This window comes from Atractosteus spatula, chromosome 19 (assembly GCF_055471065.1).
Source record: "Atractosteus spatula isolate fAtrSpa1 chromosome 19, fAtrSpa1.hap1, whole genome shotgun sequence".
NCBI lineage: Eukaryota > Metazoa > Chordata > Actinopteri > Semionotiformes > Lepisosteidae > Atractosteus > Atractosteus spatula.
In genome coordinates this window covers 7299288-7313587 of record NC_142724.1, presented here as the reverse complement: position 1 = coordinate 7313587, position 14300 = coordinate 7299288, and the positions used below count along the sequence as shown (strand labels likewise).

At 37.3% G+C, this 14300-nt stretch overlaps 1 protein-coding gene across 4 annotated transcripts in view; it reads right to left on the bottom strand.

The window, feature by feature from the left end:
* The window catches only part of sulf2b (sulfatase 2b), a 119769-nt gene that overhangs the window by 34488 nt on the left and 70981 nt on the right, over positions 1 to 14300 (bottom strand). For 2 of the 4 annotated variants that reach the window (XM_088937403.1, XM_088937406.1), the window contains exon 1: positions 3839 to 4048. The exons of the other annotated variants lie outside the window; for them this stretch is intronic. The gene's annotated coding sequence lies outside the window, so the exon portion shown is untranslated. Of the gene's footprint in view, positions 1 to 3838; positions 4049 to 14300 lie in introns of those variants that run through there. 4 annotated transcript variants of the gene reach the window in all.

The following is a 14300-nucleotide window of genomic DNA, read 5'->3' as shown; positions in this document are numbered from 1 at the left end:
TAGGTGTGACTTTCAACAAAGTACTGTAGTTGAGTACATGTACTTTGTACATTAAATTTCACAAACTTCTAGTTCATATACCCCAGTATAGGCTATGGTACAGATTCATATTACAATTAAATCCATCAATTTTAGGCCTGTAGACCTAGGGTTAGCTTTCTTATATTTAATTATTTAATACAATGGTCCTCAAGTATAAGGTCAACATTTATTTAATAATAATAATAATAATAATAATAATAATAATAATAATAACGTGTACTGATCTGTGTATTTAAACAAAAACATCTTTTTTATACCTGATGCTATCACAGATCAAGAAAACAGTTAATCCAGCCTAGTCCTTTTTAGTCATCCATTCTGATTGGAGAGGCAGATAAGGCTATTGAAGTCTTATGGTCTTTATAGTTACACATCAAAGAGTCCCTGTTGAGCAACTGTGCTTCAGTATTGCGCTTCGCTGATCATAACCAATGCTAGTTTCTCCAGGGAGAATTTTACAGGCCTTTTGAAAATTACTTCAATTCATATTTGAAGAGAACACCTAAAATAAGATTTCACCATGGTATCAGGGGTTTAAATAAAATATACACTAGGTTTAAAAAATCTTTTATGTTTAATTTGGGATTTCTTCGTGGTGTCAGGAGACAGGGTGACAAATTAAACTTCCAGCTCACAGTATTTTTAGAACCATGATTTGAGTGTGAGCAGCCGAATAGGCAAAGAGGTAGGGGGTTTCAGTGCACATGAATCCCTGTGATTAGTCAGGCTGGAAATCACCTCTCAGGTCATTAATTAATACAGTATGCCAGTTTTTCAAGTGTGAATGCAGCAGTTTTAAAGGAGTCACTACAGGGTACTTATGATACTTAAATCAGAGCTGTTTCTGCAGCTGTTTCGATCAAGGCTTCAAATGAGCTTTTGGAATTCGCAAGCTATACCAAAAAAAGCTAAGCGCAATGATAGAGCCTTGTCACATGGATCACTGCAAACTGTTAAAGTCCCCGTCAAATTGAATGTCACCCAAACAAGCTGTCGTTTGCATCCTTAAACTATCATTCTCGCCCAAACAGAAAAATGTTGTTTTAAAGACCTGACAGTTAAATTTTGTTGATCTATCTTCCACTAAGATGCTCCAGTGTTCATTGTTGTCACATTTTTTCGGCAGATCTGAACAATAATCTCGGGAAAGAACATTCATACCATCTGACTGAGCAGCTCATTTTCAACAATGCAATAGTGTTAGGAAGAGTAAAGGAGTCAAATACCCATCACAGTAGAATCACAGGTCAACTGTAACACAGCAGTGTAAACTCTGGGCTCATATATCTCCACTGACTGTAAACCTGCAGGAAGGAATCAAATCACACAGGCACCTGATTTTACATACTGTACCCATTAATCTTGCTCGTACTCTGAAACGGCTACAAGGAAAAACAGCAGAGAATCTGTAAGTTAATTCTGTTTGAGAGCACTGGACACTTTGTTTAGTTGAATAGTCTACTCTTCTGTATAGTAATATACATTCTATATATTTTATCTGGTGATGTGATATCATATACAAGCAAAAAAAAAGTAATTTACAAATAAAGTATAAATAAAGTTAATATTTGAAACCACCTAACAGGAAATCGGCTTGTATAATTTACTTTTTGTGTGAATTATTTGTGTGAACATTTTGTAGGTATGTTTAATTACAATGCACACATTATCAGTGCTTGATTAAGAGTTCAACTGTTAAAAAAAAAAGATTTGCATTTTTTCCCTAAGGGATAAAGAGGGAGCCTTTAAAAGCCTGTCTTTGCCCAGTTAGCCTACCCCTAGTCCGGTCAATTATTTTCACCCTCTACTTTTGTGAAACAGTTGTTATTGTACAACAGGGTCTTAAGCAGGCAAAACTATCTGTTCTTTGTATATTTCTGCATAATCTACATAAAGGTACTGGAGAGAAGCAAGAGACCCCGCTGTGTCCATTTACAAAAGACTAGTGAGAGAAACAAAACAGAACAGAGTGAGCCTGTATAACACACAGTGAGCTTGTTACAGGCTTATTAAATGTTAAATGCTACTAATGCTAGTGTTTTGCATCTATTTAATGTGAAGCAGCCAATTACTGCAACCCCCCCAGTCCGTTTTCTCATTAAAACAAAAGAAATTCTAGGATTTTCACCGGCTCACATTCCCATTTCAGCTCCCTACATTACCAAATGAAAAAGAATACAGGTCTCGAAGTGATTCAGACTTGTTGTTATTATACAATATAGCAACTGACCCGTCCGGTCTGAAGTCAAGGTCTTCAGGTGTAAAACACATCTGTAATGTTTCACTTAACAAGGGTGTCAGTGTGAAAATGGAAAAAAATTACACTTGGATGAACTCCCCAACACAGAGCAAATAAAGTAACCAATAATACTCGTACCACTGTAAGGAGAGGGGGCAAAAAAGAAATGACATTCTTGTTAAAATGAGCGCTGTGTTCCTGGCACTGCTTCGCATAAGTTGCAAATGAATTTAATTGAATTTGTAATGACACAAAATAACTAACATTTAATGAAAAAAATCACCTTTTAAAAACAAATTCTCTTATTTTGCCTTGTTTTGTTTTTGCTGCAATTTTTTTTGTAGGATTTCTATTCCCACAATGTAGGCAGTATTCAGTCGTTTCATTTCAGAGAGACAGGAAAAACTCATATTAAAACACCTCTGCTATCCTTTGACTTCGAACACTTGGATTCTTGTTCGGCACTTTAAAGCATGCAGAGTTTTACATGTCAAATAAAATAACCTCAGTAATAACAATAGCGGTATATATGCTATCAGTATGATGGCTTGATAATGTGTGAATACATATTAAAAAACAACAGTCAAAAATATCTTAAAATATTCACATTACTGTCTGGGATAATACACCAACCGAAACATTAAATATGTCTTTCTTATATGTTTATTTATATCTATGAAATGGCAGAATTCATCATTAAAAAATAACATACTGTACATACTGACAATTAAAACCATACCGGAGCTTTTTTTATCGAACAGACTAACGGTGCTTCAACATGAAGCTGTAAAGATCAAAAACATATCGTGTGATATACAAAACAAAACACCGAATCAAGCTAGAATCTACTCCGCTATTTGAGATTTACGTAACAGTTCAGTAAAATCAATTAAAAACATTGATATTCTAAAACCGTTAAAGAGAAAAAGCAAACTTTATAAGCTGATGAAATACATTTTAATTTAAAAAATAAGATGTCTAATTTTCTTTGCTTTACTGGTGCATTTCTTTCAATAATTGCTTGGCAATTGCAGTAATATTAAAAGGAATAAGGTACTCTTTTTCATTTAAAAAAAGGATGTTCTTGAAACAGCTTATTTTGTCCACCTAGCACCTTAAGCATATACTATCGTAGGCACCTGGCACGACAGAATTTATGAAAATGACACAAATACGAACAAAAAAAATATCCTTGAGAAGCAGTTACTACATTTATAATACTCAAATTATTTCATGCAAGTGAGCTTTTCTTATCTAATACAGTGTGGCATACAGTAGCAATGCAATACTCAAACAGCTGGAATCTGATATTTCCTGGTTTCAGAAAGATAAAAGTTTTTCAGACTCTGGCAGTGAAATATTCCATGTCCTGAATAAGTGGAAGAGCTTAAATTGTAAAATGTCCCAAACATAACAACAACAGCAACAACAAACAACAACAACAATCTAACCTGGGAAAGATTCCCCTCTGGCTGGCCAACAGCAGTGCATACTGAGCACTGATTCAAAACAGGGTGACCTAAAACACCTTTCCTCCACCTAAACGCTACTACATACCTCATTATGGTGATGTGCTGGTCTCCCAAAGCAGAATTCCATTCCGGTTTTCCATTTCAGAGAGGCGGAATACCAGCTACAGTGATTAAGGTAGCACTGCTACTACAGCGCAATCCTGGCAGCAACGCACAGAGTGACTTGCTGGGTCGGGTGTTCTCTCCTTCTGCCTGTCTCTCCCTCTCTCTCTCTCTCGTGCTCTCTCTCTCACTCTTCCACAGCTGTGCTTCTTCTGCTTTAATTTCTGCTCTTCACTTCCCCAGCATCCAATCTCAGAGGATTGATGTGCTCTAACCTTGAGGTCTGCTGTTTTCAATTTACCAGCCTAATGTCTCCCTGAAACAGCCCCCCCCCCCACCAAGGCACTCTGCCAGTGCTCCACATGTAAGGCAAGTCAGAGAGAAATAAAGTGTGAAACTAAAAGGGTGAAAGTTGGACAACAGAGTTAAGTATCATGTACAGTTTTTAAAAAAACCCTGCTGGAATTGAAATATGTTTCTGGAATGACACTAGCAAATGTTTAAAACCACATGTGTGTCTCTTAAAGCTCTAACATCTGGAACTGAGAAGCTGTGAAGATGGAGGTGCTATAAGAATATCCCAAGTCAAACTGGACATCACATCTGACCCTTCTACTCCCCGAGTGACATCTGTATAAAAATTGCTTGCCAAAAAGGTTGACAATGTTTGTCATGTTGTCATTCAGAAATTAAAACTGCTCTCTTAAGATACAGTGAGTACGGCTTTGATTTTATAAATACCCTCAAGAGCAAAGTTTGGGACACAACGTCTTGATTTGTATTTTCAACACCATACATTTTCATAACTTTTGTCTAAAGCTGTTTGTAAAGTGACCACTTCTCATCTTGAAAACATCTTATCTTAGGCTGCATTAATGGATATCCAATCAATTATGACACAGAATTAATAGTATATTTCACAGTTCATGAAAAAACCTCAACTTACTTGTTCCACATAATAAAGTCAAACATATAAAAAATGTTGTACTTTGTATCACAATATTGGTTTTAAATGGAGATTTTATTTTAATATCAAGAAATATATTGTAAAAATGATCAACTGCAAAATTCCTTTCCTTTATTTGTAGATGCTCTCTTTGTATCTGCTGTTTCTTTTTGCATTAATTCATTTATTGTGGCTGAAAACAGAACAATCAAATCAGGACCATACTTTGTAAAGTTCTTCTGTCACACAAATTAAAAAAATAAACACAATTCTTTTACAAAAAAACTGACAAGAAAGTACACTTTTCTGACCTTAAGGAAAGATACAGAGAAAGCTAAACGAGACATGTCCTATTTTCCTAGGACAAACCTCCACCAAAGTGACTAGCCTTTCTTTTTAATTAACTTTATCCTTTCACTTTTCTTATCACTGTCCAGAATTGCCACCCAGCGAGCAGACCACATAAAGAGTTCAGAATTCTATGAAAAGATAAGACTAGTGCTATAGAACGGTGTTCTCATGACTGAAAGGGAACGGAATAGTTGCGGGACTTTAGTAGCCAGTCAATAACCTCAGATGAATCATCTCCTGTAACGCTCGCGAAGGGATTAACATGTAAATTTTTATTACTGTGCTGAAATGGACGTGTGTGTGGAGATTAATGCACGTATAATTGAGTGTTTAAATGATGAATGGGCTTTTCGGCGACACAGCTGTAGATCTATACTGAAGAATGTGGATTTAATGAACCTTCGGTGGTCCAATAGATTTCTGTAGTAGAAAAGCCATTTGTTTGATTGATAAAGTGCCATTTAAAATGATCTCTTCTTGGCAGCGAAACCCATTTCCTTTCTTCCTCTATGTGTATGCCTAAAGATGGAACAAAGCTGGTGTTTCCATTTTCTGTAGAGTGCAGGGCCTGGTATGTACATTCATGTCAGAGGCTAGCATCATTCAAGTGGACTCCTAGTTATTCTGGCACTGTAATGTACTTCTTGCCTCGGATGAAAGTTCAAGCAGATTTTTCTTTTGCCTCCAGAAGCTGCTGTTCTTCTGTTCATTGGCAAACACTGATGATTCACCAAGGACCCTCTGAATCAATATACATACTGTATATAGTATATAAGGCTAGAGGCTGTTCAAACACTTGGGATTATTTCAACAGCAATAGGCAGGGCGAAGCAGCCTTAATGAGTCAACATTCAGCTCAGCAGAACCCTTCCAACATTAGAGTTTTGAAAGTATCGGTTATTTTCCATGCTCTAGCCCTTTCCCTTTCTCTTCTATATTATTACAATATTTATTTTTTTTCTTTACATTTTGCTCCTAAACCAATTTAGGAGCAAAATTATCTGAAATATAAAATGACCATAATAATAAAATAATTTTAAAATAATCTCATCATGAAGCATATATGGTGAACTGGGTGAATAAAATGATGTGCCTGTGTGATATATATACTGTAAAACATGGCACCTACAGGCTGTAAGTGTAAGTGTGATATGGTTTGGCCATGGTAGAGAGCATGACCTTGGCCATTGGGGTGGGGTTATAGACTGCCATCTGGTGGTGATCCATGTCCACTGTAACTAATAGAAGGGATGAGGTAACATGCTCATCTTAAAAATCTGTGACCAGAACTATGCTTTCCAGCTCAGACAATCTACTGATTCAGCATTACAGGTGTGAATCGTCAAATGATGTATGTTTTATCTTTACACTATCTATAACGGCTTCTGTGTATATATCCATCTCACTATTCACGCCAGTTTTCCTTAAAGGAATATGGTAGTATCTAACCAGTTCACACAGCTCTCATTTGTAACCATTCCACTTGGCACTGCAAAAATTCGCTGATTGGAGCTCCAGTCCATCTAAAGAATTCATACTGATCCTATAGCTCTCCATGGAAGGCGCTTATAACTTTTTTTAATTTAAAAACAAAAAAATGGCAATCTGAGCTGTAGGAAGGCTGTACTTTGTCTTTCTGACAAAACATTTATCAGCTTGCAGGAAACCTGATTGTGAGCTGACACCACCAGCCAGGGTGACCCTTTAATTCCATGAGAACCAATCTCTCTCTGTTGCATTCCTGGCTGCTGCAGCCACTGCTGCCACTAAATAAAAGGTAATCATAACCTTTTTATCAGATTCTAAATGAGTACAGGCTTCATTATCATTATTTACAGGAGCAGAGCTGAAGTAAGAATTTAATCACATTTTACATGTAAGGAAAATAACTTTTTGAGTCATTTTATTTGGAGTTAGCAGGCAGAATCAAAGAAAATGGGAAAAGTGTAAAACAGAAAGGATTAAAAGTAATAATTATGGCTCAGAGAAATTTTATTCCCTTCAGGTAAAGGCTAATAGCACTCTGACAAAAAGTCTTCTTCCCAGTTATGAGTTTCTTCTAAAATGGAGTTTAAAGCAAAGACTGGAAGTTCGCAAAAGGAAAGAAAAATGTCACAGGACCATTGTTGTTAAACTTGAGTTAAAGTCAGACTCAAAAGGTCCTCCTACCCACAGAGAGTGACATGACAGTGTTACACTGCAATGCACCATGGGATTTGAACTGAACACCACCTAATGTTCTTTCTCCTCTGCCCTGCAAATAAACCTTGACATTTCCTCAATGAGCATGATTCCCAAGTGCCCTGCTGTAGGCAGCACCGGAGACTTGTGGTATTTCAAGCCTGGATAATACAACTGAGCCAGAACACCCGTTTGAGATGGAGGGTGTTTGAAGCAGAGGAGATGGGGCAGAACGACCAGAGTGCAGTGAATGAATGACAGAATGGGCCCTGAATGGCCCAGCTGCCAAAAGCACAAGCAAACCAAACCCAGTGGAGCAACTTTCACCGTTCTGCTTTACTGAAAAAATGAAATCCACACTCCCCTGCAAGGTTACAAAGTTTATCTTCATACCTAAACTAGCATACATTTAAAAATGACTAAAACTAGCATAAATTAAAAACAAATCTAGTGTAATAGTGTGTATAACAAACTCTTTATAACACTTAGGAGAAACCTAAGAAGCTACACAATAACTGAATGTGCACCATGGGCTCCCATTAACAAATGCTTGGTAAGCTTTGGAAAACATGGCACCATGTCTGTCAATATAACATCCCCAAATACGTTTTTTGAACCTCTGTGAGCACAGTCTAATTTGAATGCATAGAATTTTAATGGCTAAAACCATGCCTAAGAGAAAAACACGGACTCTTTTACATTTTGATGAGCAGGGAACGCCACACACATTATTTAAATCCAACCTCTAACTAAGTGTGTGTACCACCAGAAAGCCGCTTCTTTGACAAACCTCCAGGTCTGGGTTTCACCCGAGTTGCTCAGAGCACCGGGAACCCAAAAAAAATTAAAGGGATGGACTGTAAAACCAAAAAGTCGACACGACAAATGCTACCTGGGCGCTGTTTATTCATCTACGTTCTTCTAAAACTTCAGATTTTTTTAAAATGTTACTCTATCCTGCCTTCACTGGGTCAGTTCCAAAAAGCTTTGTTTTACCCTGCTAGTGGGAATATGTAAACTCTCTTGGGGTTCATTGAATTTCCCCACAAAAGGCATTCAAATTCAAATGGTGCAATGACAGGCCTCTTTGCTTAACAATACTTTTGAATATAAAAACATTCACAAGGAGGAGCTGCTTTGGCAGCGTACAGTTCTCTCTTTAAATAATGAGAACCTTTTCTAGCAATGGGTCCTATATTTCTGATTATAGCTTTTGTTCTTCTTACACATGTCCTCCTCATTACAGAGTGGAACATACGTAGGGTAAACTCCCCACCATGGAGCACAACAACAGACGAGCTGCTCATATGCTTACAGTCTTGTGAGCTACACAGGAATGGATTAGAGCTGGTACAAATTAAATGTCTCATGCAATTCATTTCATATTCATTCATACAAAGCCCTACCACATTAGGGAAGGGGATCCCTACACTCCTAAAAAGCATCCCTGCAAACATCTGATCTCTCTGTCTATCATTTGGAAATATGTTTCATAATCCATCACATTTCTGAGCTTATTAAAATGGTAGGTAGGGCAGATTTGTCTAGTGTATACAAAGGCTAGCACCGCAGGCAGCACTATATAATATTCCTTAACCACTATGTTATGTTGTCTCTTAGGAGCGGTTTTCATCAACGATCTTTCTGACAGACAAAATATGGCCACCTCTAGGAAATTAATAGTATCGACTAAAGGAGTCAATAATTACAGAACTGTGTGTCACAAATAATTTGTCTGACTTTGGAAGTATCTGTAAACACATTAAGCTGATATTCTTTATTGATGCATTGCATATTTTGTCAGCCTTATTCTCCTTGGTCCAGAAAAGTGTTTATTATTTATCATCAGTCAATAAAATGCTAATTACTGCAATACCTAGCGATATTGCCTTCAATATGTCTAGGTGTTGCAGTAGGTTCGGTACTTTCTTCTTTGACTTCTTTTTTTGCTTTCTAAAAATAAATATAACACATTTACGTTATATTAAAGTGTTAATAAATGCAAAGCATCCTTCACTTGTACAGAGGCACAAAAGTTACACCCAAGCATATTATCATTGTAGTGGGCCTTAGCAGCTGAATCACATGTCAGTATCCATGATTGACTCACAGAGCTATGGCTCTTTCTTTTAATATCCAGAATAAACTTGGGATGTAACGGTTCATCTTCAATTCAATGCATGTTTGGGGATGTTTCTTATTTTCTCTCCTGCACTGCACTCTTTGTAAAGTCAGCATCAGTATTAACCTCTGGATGTTTTTTTTTTATTTTGATTTGATAGGATTTGCTTAATAGACAACTGACAGGGCAAAAGGGTGAAAGAGCAGGTACATTTATTGCATAAGTAGGGACCTAGTGAATGGAACATCTTCCACACTCAAATCTGACTACAGAATTTCCTTTTCCTTAACTTGAATTCTCCAGAGTTTCATTTTGATAGGTTCTGAGGTGATGGTTGTGAGGCTTCAGGGCTTCTGAAAGATGAAGATAATCTTAAATACAGGACAGAAGTAGTCAGTTCCAATAAAGTTTAATACCTCGGATATTGAAGTGGCCTCTGGTCTGACCTTCAAGTGCAGACACAAGCCCCCGAGTGACTGCAATTCAATTGAATCACTCCATGTGGAAGTGTGAGAGTAGAAATACATTTTGTTTGCAGCAGAAAAATAAAAGCAACTCCTTGCATTAACGAATATTTCAAAAGCAATGCCATGGATGGCTAAGGACTGAAGAGTAAGAAAGGTGTGTCAAGGAGGTGTGTCTTGATTTCTGGAAACAAACCGAGAGTCGCACAGTGCAAAGCAAGGCTCTCCTGTCCAACATGAAGCAGAGAAAAAATGGTGTTTTTAAAAATTAATGCAGAGGCAGCAATAGGACATCAATCTGCTCTTCCGCAGCTGAGTAAACCGTAAACCAACACTCTAGCAAATCCCCTGATCTAGATGCCCATACTGCCTTTTAGGACTCAGCGCTGCTTCTGAGCTGCTGAATCGGCATTTGATAAGGCCTCTCAATCAATGCCAGTCTGAAAACATCTAATCAATACATGGGTCTCTGGCAGAGGTCTAATCAGTCACAGCCCTGGGCTCTGCATTTCTGATGGCCAAGTTCTACTCTAGATCAAGCAAACACTGGAAGTGCATGATAGGAAAAAGATAACTCTGTGGTCTTACTCTCGATGTGTACAAATGAAAGCCAATGGCTCTCACTTAATGGCTATGCCACACTATAATTATGATCCCTAAAACAAAGCATTACCTCAACAAAATATTTCTGTAAATTCTCACTGTGGGGTTTGCTAATGCATTTGCTGCCACTGACCTGCTGAGATGTATTATGAAATACTACTGAGTGTAAAATACACATTCTGATGGAAAAAAAGGCATGAAGGGCATGGTATCATGCACATTCACTAGGAGTTAATTTATTTTTATTTTTAAACACTGCTGATTCATACATATGCAATCTACATTTAGAATTTTATCAGGAATAACTTAAATATTTTTCTTGGTAATTTTCTTTGTGCACCACCCCCACATGCCAAACTTGATCTGCCTCATTACCACTGGCAGTTCTTCCATAATGCCTATTTGGGTTATTCCTGAGCATGTTGGACTTTAAGGCATAACCACAAAATATCATAGATATAGAGAGCTAGGGGACATGTGAGCCAAAACTGACATAACTTGAACAACATTATTGAAACCACTTGATCCTCAAAACTCCCTTACACTTCCCTATACTGTCATACACTTATTGTTCCAGTAGAACTGACAGAGCACCTCTGTGAATATGATACAATTAGTAAATATGATACAATTAGCTTATATAAAGGTATATATACAGTACATACATGTCTAATGCATCAAACCTCTATATTTTACACCACTTACAACAAATTCAGGAAAATGACAGTCATTTATGTTGCAGGTGCACTGACACAGAAAACAATATCCAGAGTCTGTTTACTTTATTTGTCTAAAAACACAAATAAATAAATTGAGAAGTTTCTTCTCAATATATTTTGTATATATACAGTATATATTATCACACCACATCCACCTGTTGTATCCTGATGTCCCAGAAACCAGATTATGGCTGGAAATGTGATTTTTTCTTTTGTCAAATAAGTGAAATTCACAACATGATCTGGTGCTGCTTTAGCAGGCAGCCCAGGATCCAACACTACCAGCTGATTTTTAAACATCTCTGGAAGATGAAGGTGGCATGAAAGTGGAGCACCTGATCACCCCAGGAGAGTTCAGCACCTCAGGGAGCCGACAGCAAGCGAGGAAGTGAAAAGTCAATGTGAAAAACAAGAGAAAGTTTTGCGACACAGAGGGCTTTTCAAAAGGCTGGATACAATTTTTACAGAGCTCTCATTAGGGTGAGGAGTGACAGGGAGCACCCTAAGGGCTACTCAAAACTCAAACTAACACTGTCCTTGACTTCTGCCTCTTCTGCTCTTAATCTCTGAGAAAAGGAAGACTCGAGGCAGACATGATATTCTTTACCACACTTCCCACTGTTGTTCATTAAACTGTCCCTTTTCAGCAGGTCGTTAAGATTCTTGGAAAGTTCACACAAAGTACAATCACAAAAGTTCTGTATATCAGCACAGGTTTCAGATCTGCTAAACAGAATTGGCTATTTGGAAATACCATACACCACATGGCCACAACATTTATTATTCGTATGAAATGTACATACAGTATCTGGCAATGAACTTCAATATATTTTTTCAATCCACAGAAACACAAATAAAATTCATAAGGTTTACAGATATTTCCTGCTCTGAGCTGGTTTCTTGTGAGATTAGAGCAATGTTCCGGCAGGGGTGGTAAGATTTTATAGGTCACCCTTAATTCATCAATTCCTACACACCTGAAACAATTTCTGTTTGCCCACTTGTACAATAGGATAGTGTTTAGAGATCTTTTCTGGCTATTGTTAAAGATACTTCCAGTGCACAATTACAGAAGAATTAGCTCTGTCAATCACTGTGAGATGGAAAACTGTTCTCTGTGTGTTTTACCTGATCCCTTGCCTGTTTTTAATTTCTTTTTTACTGTTCAACCCTGTCTATATCTGAGTATATACTGAGTGTATCCATGCATGCTTCTGTGAACAATGTAGACATTACTACATAACCTTCTGTTTTTAGTTTGCCTTTGGTACCAGTTATATTTCTTGACTGAACTTGTTTCAATTTGAAACATGAGCAATTTCTTAAAAGAAAAACATCATTAATCCTTAGTCAGTTTTATGAAGACAAACAAGCAATATGAACAAGTACAGCTGTTTCAGTGTTGGTGTATGGAAAACATCCCCTCATCAGAGAAAAATGCTTTTAAAATTTACAGGAACAATCTGATAACATGGCTTTTCTTCACATTATCATTTTACTGAGAGTCTAATTTTTTGACAAACTACTTTTACCTTGCTGATCACAGGTCAAACAGAAATTAAGAAGAACTGAATTACAGACTTCAGATGCTGAAAGATGTGACTGTAGTTACAGGAAACACATTGCACTGGACTTATGAATACTAGTAAAGCGTAACACTATTGTACGTAAGCATTACAGAAGCACAAAAGTTATTTTGAAAATCTATAAAGAATATTTTTATTTACTAGTGACACAAAAACATATTTTAAGGATGCTGAGACATTATAGACTGTGTAATAATGCAGTGTTAACTTTATGAATATATAGAATTAGTTATTGCATTTCTATAGTTCTTAACACATTTTTAGAAACAAAAACTTAAAAACACACACTTTACAATCTATTAATAATTATATCTAAAAAACAACAAACAAAAGCCTATGACATTTTAGCAGAATATAGTTGGACAAAAAATATGATATTGTTGTTTCTGTAGCCACAGTTCCTAGCTCAGAGTATCTCTCTGCTTTACTTTTTTCCTTTCTCTCTCCTCTACTGTTAAATAACATTGAATGGCACAGGTTCGGAACAGGGTATAAGAGCCAGGCGATTCAGCTAAATGATACTCATTTTCTGGAATAAGATTCATCTCTAGGGACCCCTCTCTTGCAGAGAAGCATGCTCTGTGTGTTTATCACTCTGCCCAGTGGTTTTCGGTTGTGCGGAGATCAAACCAGTGTTTGGGCATTAATGAGGCTTGCCCTCGTTATCTCCTCAAGATAACGAATGCCAAAGGGCTTTCCCGTTTCTCTCTTTCAAAATCTGGAATACCTTCCACGTACTGTAAACTGCTTTCCAAAGTGACAAGAATTGCACAGTATTCTTTATCACATTCTGTAGGATACTTGTAACTAGCAATGGCTGTTCTGTTGAAGCCAATCTACCTTTTCCATTTTACAACAAAAAATAGCCTGACATACTGTATGGAACCTGTTTGTTAGGAAGGTGCCATTTAAATTTAATTTAAATAAGTTATTTTCATACACTGCTTAAGCAATGTGAAAAAGGGTGACTCTGGACTTGTGGGATGTGCTTAGATATTTGTTAACAGAAGCCCTGAGATTGCCACTGTGGCTTACTCATACCATACTGTGCTGTCCTTGATGTATACCGTACTTGGATCTCTCTACCCTTATGAGTTTTACAAACAGCACAAGAACATAATAATACTATTGCTATGTACGTGCGTCTGTGCAATGAGCCGATGGTGGTGGAAAAGCAGTAAAAATTAAAACACTGCTTGCCTCTTGTGGAACAGATTGCCCATCTAACGGGAACAATTAGACTCCAGTTTCTCTACCCTGGGTGATAAAAAGGCATAAAAACTTTGGCTGGGGGCACAATCTGACACGGGAAAAGACATCCGCTGGCATTGTATAATAAAGTCATTAGGCAGGTGTTGAGAAAAAGAAACAAAATGAGTCCGGTGTTGTGTGGGGGGCGGGGGGGGAGAGATCTGGCTGCTCTTGAAGCTCTGTAAATCCGAATTAACAACAGCAGAATCATCTCGGTTCACT